Source organism: Poecilia reticulata, chromosome 1 (assembly GCF_904066995.2).
Source record: "Poecilia reticulata chromosome 1, P_reticulata-male-v2, whole genome shotgun sequence".
Classification (NCBI taxonomy): Eukaryota; Metazoa; Chordata; class Actinopteri; order Cyprinodontiformes; family Poeciliidae; genus Poecilia; species Poecilia reticulata.
Window position 1 is genome coordinate 12,799,220 of NC_088830.1, and position 6,608 is coordinate 12,805,827.

Consider the following 6,608-nt stretch of genomic DNA (forward strand, 5'->3'; position numbering starts at 1 on the left):
TCAGTTAAACGTCGTTTAACTGGGATTCTAACCCTCAGGGACTTTAGTCAAAAACACCGTTTGACAAGGACTCCAACCTCTAGGTTTTTAGTTGAACGCCGTCAACTGGGACTCTAAACCCCGTAGAACTTTAGTTAAACGTCGTTTAACTGGGACGTTTTCTGGGGGGCTTCACATCGTTAAAACGTAGAAAAGAAATAAAAAGAAATTAAAAACATTAAAGACATAAAAACACGGAAGACATCAAAACCCGCACTCTAACCCTAATTTAGCCATAAGCAACTCTAAACAGGTGGGTTTTAAGTTGAGATTTAAAGGTACCCAGTGTTTCAGCTGTTTTACAGTTTTCTGGAAGTTTGTTCCAAATCTGTGGTGCATAGAAACTGAATGATGCTTGGGTGCAGCTCTATCAACAGTCTGTTTCTGTAGCAATGTTGTTTTGTGGCGAAACCTTTTCATGAAGGGTTTGAGAGTCTGGTCAGACAAACGTCAAGTCAGCATTTGTCCCAACGATCGTGGAGATAAACATAAAATAATGTTTCTGTATTAAACATGCTTCGTTTTCTTTTTTAATTAACAGCGATAAATACTTGTAATGTAGCACTTGGTTTGATCTTAGTTTCACTTTTAAGAAAGAATTACAGAAATAACTTTTTGACGACATTGTGATTCATGGAAATGCATCCCTATACCAAACATCTCCATAACTCCGTCCTCCATCTGCAGATGTTTTCTGAGCTTTGAAACATAATTTTTCAAAAACATATATTTTGATTCATCTTTTCAGTTAATAGGTCCAGAAATAAAAAAACGAATTGTATCTTTCTTCATATTTTTCTCTTTTCTTAATTTCCTTTTTGTTTTTATTTCCCTCTTCTATCGATTGTGTCATTTTCTTTCTGCCTCATTTATTTCCTTCCTTCATAAACTTTTGTGTTTTCCAATTCAAAACAAATGTAAAATTCAGGAAAACTAGGTCTGAAAGTCTGGATTCAAGAACCTTGAGACGACACGGAAAAGAAACTAGAAGCATGCAAATCTACAGATCAGTCTAAGTTTAAGAAAATCCATCATTAAAGTCTTATTCTATGATCTAATGCCTACAATCAGATCAGTCTTAGCCAAATACAGACTAACTCAGTGAAGTTGGTCCCCACACGTTCTTCAAATTAAACTAAATTATTAGTGTCATTATAAGACAAAAACTTTCCAGAGGTCAAAAATCATCCTGCTAACAAAATTCATAAATTAACTGGGCTCTGTTTGTGCAGCTAAATGTTTTGTAGCGCGGTTGATCGACACCAAATCTTTTTATGACTGTGGACGTGGGGACGTCGACTTCGATGACCTCCGGAAATATTAACGTCTTTAAAACGATAGCGGCACAAACAAAACATTTTTAACCGCACAAAAATGTTTTGACTCGAGTGTTGTTGAATCTGAAGAAGAGGAGCCATTTTCACTCAGGCCAATAATCAGCATCACTTGTCTCGCATGAGAAGCCAGAGCTCAAACCAACACACGTCTGGTTAAAACAGCCTGTGGTTTTCTGGGAGGGCTGTGAGGTGTGTGTGTGTGTATCGGTCCGAAAATCTGAGACCGTTTGTGCCTTTTGGAGTTGGAGTAAATGTGAGTGGCAGACGTGCAGAGGGGCGCCGTGACCTTCTCCCACTGCACTGTAACTCAATCAGAGCTCAAGGCGTGACACCGTAACCCTGCGTGGCAGGAAGCGACCCGGCTGCGGCGCTCTGCTAATGCCTCCACTAACGGGTGTGACCGCGCCGCGCTCATATCCCCCCGGAAAGTCAAGCCGGTCCGCTGCCACTCTCTTACAAATGAGCGATAAGCCCCGGTTTTATCTTTTGGTGCGATTTGCTCGGAAATGTGTGTCCAGGATGACGAGTTCACGGGTTACCAGCTCTCGGGTTACGGATTCATTAAGAGAATTAATGAGGCTTCTGTGGCAGCTGGATTAAGAGAGTATCTGCTTTCCTTGCAGGCATGCTGTCCAAAAGCCTCCATTGGAAACAATCTGCATCGACCACAATTATTTTAAACGGCTTGTAAACGGACAATGGCTGCTCTTCAGAACCTGAGCCCGGGTGTTGATTTTTCTCAGGCTGTGAGGTGGCCCGAGGTTAGGACGGCAACACTTGTAGATGTTTAGATAGGAGACGCTGCCTACATGAGCTCATCGCTGAGGCTGGATGAAGGTGGTGGGCCATGTTTCGTCAGCTGCTCAGGAGAAACGCGCAGCTTACAAACACCTGCAACCTCACTGGGTGGGTGGTGCGTTCAAGTGCCTCCGCATCACCAGAGAATCAAGTTTTCAGGTTTCTTGATGCGTCAGGAATTTTTAATACGTCTTTTTTCACTTTTACCAAAACAAGTGCTTAGCAGCAGATTTTTAAATAGTTTGCTAGAAGAAAAAAGAAGCATCTTCCTCCTTTGGATGGTTTCTGAACATGTGTGGAATATTAAAAGGTCATGGTGGAAAAGCTCAATCAGATTCACTTATTTTAAGACCATCCTAAATTCTTTTTTGTTTGTCTTTTAGACATTCAGGGGTAGCAGCGCCTAAAGTGGGTCCTGGAGGGCCCGCATCCTGCATGCTTTAGTTCTCTCCCTGGTTTAACGCACCTGGATGAAATGATGGTTCGTAGGAAAGCCAAAGAACATTGACTTGCTGAGGAGGTTGTTATTATCACCAGGGAGAAAACTAAAGCATGCAGGATGCCAGTTTGGGCACCGCTGCTCTACTGCATAACCAAATTGCTCTTTAGATTTCAACAGTCGACAATGGTTCAGATTTTCAGCTACAGGGCAAATTAATGTTTCCATCAATTAGGAGAGGTGAGAATAAGTTTTGAAGAAGGAACACAGTCTCGCATCATCCACAGTCCTGTGTAGCTATTAGTGTGACGCTGTTTTCTGAAATGCTCTATTAGTTTTACAAAAGAATCTCTGGGACTCGATATTCCAAGATGTTGAACTTTGGTCCCATCAGTTTCACACGATGTTTTTCCAAAATGCTTGAGGATCATCAAGGTGTTCTTATAGTAATTATGGTAAGTTTCCTGTATTTTTCTTATTGTTAAATCTTGAACCCCTCAATTTTTTGATGCACGGCATTTGGAAAGTATGTTAAAAAGTTACTTTTTGGTTATTTTCTGACGAGAGCACCAAATGTTTGCTGGGCCTATACATGGTGGTTCTTTCAATTATAACCACTTTCTGACAGAAATGATGGGCTAGTCTGGTAAACAACAGCCCTTTGTTCAAGGCTTCGCTTCATGCGTAGAATCTGGACCCTCGACTATCAAGAAACTATTGCTTGCTGGAAGCATGGACTCTGTTAAAGTCTTAAATGTTACCCAGTCACTAACATTTGTCCGGGAAGCAATGCACCAGTTCAACATTGTGAAGGAATCCAAGTCAATTGGGAAAAGCCCAGACTGTGCTGTGAAGGGAGATGAGAAATAAGCAGCATAGCAAAGGAAGGCAATGGCCAGGCTAACGCTGAGCTAATCGACAGTGCTGTAACACAGAATGACACACACAAAAAAACAGAGCATGCGTAAAGAAGTCATGCGACATAAATGCAATAGTTAACACTGCCATGTTTTGGTTTGAGAGAGTGAAGCGCCACAAAACACATGCAGATTACAGAGAGCAACAACGCTATCCTTTCAACAAGACACAGTTTGTATGCACACATTGTTGAGAATAAATAACTCTGTTTTCCTTCTTTTTGCTAGTTGCAAAGCTAAAACTAAACATGTTAGGAAACTCCCTCAAAGCTAAGATTATAGGATATGACACACTAGTTTGAATACAATGTTTTGATGTAACGAATCGCAATCAACCATTTTCAGCCAATTGTTTGTGACAAAGTGAAACCTAAATACCAAATAATTTCTGATCAGCCACTAACAGCTGCAGCGCACTCGACTAAGTTGAAACGGCCCGAATCATCTGCGTGTTGCATTTAAAAATAGATAATCAGATCTTTGTTTTTATGCATGTGGTGGAACAGGTGCAGAGTTTAAACAAGAGTGGCAACATCCGAGTGCTTTCTGTGAGTCGGAAATCGTGAGAGGGGATGAGGTCGCCCCTGAGAGCCGAACGACCCAGAAACGGGTCGTAAACCGGAGGTGCCGTGGATTAAAAGAGATTTCAAAAAATTCACGTATGAAGGTGATGGAGACGGTTTAGGTCATTGAGACGAGCCTTCGTGAGCTATTTCAGTCTGCTGTGGGGTTTTTTTTTCTTCACCCCCCCAAGTTCCTTCATATACAATATATGAATCGGATTACATGAAGCAGAACAGAGACAGAAACGTGAAAGTGTGCAGGCATGCAGTAAACACATTGGCACACATGCAGTTTTCAGAGATGTGCCCCCTGATGCTCATGTTTGTTATCAGAGCTTGTGTTGGGGAAAGGGCTTAGTTGCAAGGTCAGAGGTCAAGACACTGGGATTTCATAGCCAACAGAGCTTGGGCCTCTTGTGAGAGAGCGTGGCCTTGCAGAGGTGCAAAAACAAAGAATAGAAACCCTGGACAAACAGAGAGGAATAACAAACGACAACATCAGAGTGAAACATGAAATCGACCGCTCCGTCTGCCAGTGAGTCGTGGTGGTGGGGGGGGGAAAGTCCTGGAATAGAGCAAAACAAGAAACCAGGAGGAAAAAAAAGAGAAAAGCTCAACACAGTAGTAAAAATGCAAATAATATTTACTGTCCTTATTTCTTTGTCCCCGCTCTTTTCTGGATTTGCATCCTCGAGTCCCGCCATTTGTCTTGGCTGGTAAAAACAATTTAATATTAGAATAAATTACAAATGGAAGACTGTTGCCTGGGATAGATTTTTCTTGCGGGAAGTTCAGACTCCGCCAACATTAATGTCTCCTGCCACCGTAGGAGGCATAAATCTCTTTTTTTTTTCCTCCTCTCCCCTCCTTTTTGCCTTGAATCATATAAGGATATTGAATTACTCCCCTGCTCTGCGCACATAGAGGCATTGTGCATTACATTGACTGATAAGCTGTCACCAGCAGTTTAACTTAGAGACATTCAAAGAGTAATACACCAGTTGAGGATAAACTAACCCCGGTCCCCTCAGACTAAGCTATGACGCTGTCACAGTGAAAAATACGGCGGGGGCATTTCATATAACATGCAGCATCTGGCATCTGAAAATGGAGGAAAAACACCTCTGAACAATGCTTGGTTTATGGCTGTTTTCATGCCGGCTGACAGTTTTACCCTTGAAAAGGCCCGGATCAGGAAACTAAACTGGCTGATATACACTCATCACTGTGGCTGTAGAGGTTTTTGTTTTCTTAAAAAAAAAAAAAGGCAAAATCTACTCAAAACGATACAACAAATCCTTAAAAACATCATCAGTGGCTTGTTGTTGAGCCTGCGTGTGAACCCCCCCTTCCCTCCCCGCCTGCCCCGCTCTCTTTTACAAACCTCTTTACCATATTTATGAGAGCAGCTAAAGGGCCTTTTTCACGCTACAATCTGGGAACAACCATTAACGCTTGGAGTCGGACCAATGAGAGTGGGGCCGCCTCTCGCTCGTCGAAGCTGGCATGAGAGCGGGGCCGATCCATCACAACGGGTTTGGTGGCGACGGGGCTCGTGGTTCTGGTTTGCCCCGGTGCTTCAGGGTGGTCTGTCCAATTCAACATCTGCACAAGAGACTCCGGCAGAGCAGCTGTGCTCAAAGCTGCTCTGGCTTGTGTTTGCAGCGTCGTCGGAGTGGAGACAATATATCCGCATTAATAATGCATTTCTTAGACTGATACAAATGGAGGAAGGGGGAGCGGATTACAGTGGCCCGTTTTCCAGAGCCTTCAGATTTATTGTGTTGGAAATCGATAGTTGCACGAGAGCAAAGGTTGACTGATTGCAACGGTCGCTCCAAAGGTTTCCAGACTCGGCTTGATGAGTGCCCACATGCCCCGAAGAACAAGTCAAATAACCAAGATTCATCAAACCCCATCACTCAATTAGAACCTTTAAAAAGAGAAATGTTCCTTTTTCTTTTACAACTCAAAACAAGGTACGTTCGTGGATGCCCGTTTCACTGCTACTTAATGTTGGCTGGTCGTTTTTGGAGGGATGTTATGTGATGGACAGAGAAAAGTAAGGCTGCTTATAAATGTGACGTCCATTTGTGTCCAGCTCCCCTTTACTCTGACGCCCTTCAAGAAAATCCAGTGAAACCAGCTGCCTTAAGAAATCATCTAATTGAGAAGTCAATTTAATCTCAGAATAAATGCAACTCAGAGGTTTCCTTCCAAACACTGGATACGTTTGTAGGCCACACCTGGTCTAAGTGTTGGAAATTGGATAACTTTCACACAGTGGATGCTGTCCAAACTTTGCCTGAACAAAGGCACTGAAAATGAGAATTTGACAATTCTCCCATCCAATTGAAGCCGAAGCAGAGTTGCAGAAAGCCAGGATTGGTTAGTTTATGAGATGAACCACAACCACACCAGATTTTCCATTTTCCTGCCAGGAACATTTAAAGAAAGCTACAGATTTTTATGCGACAGCATGTGAAGAGAGTAAAACTGTGAAAAGTTGGCTTTC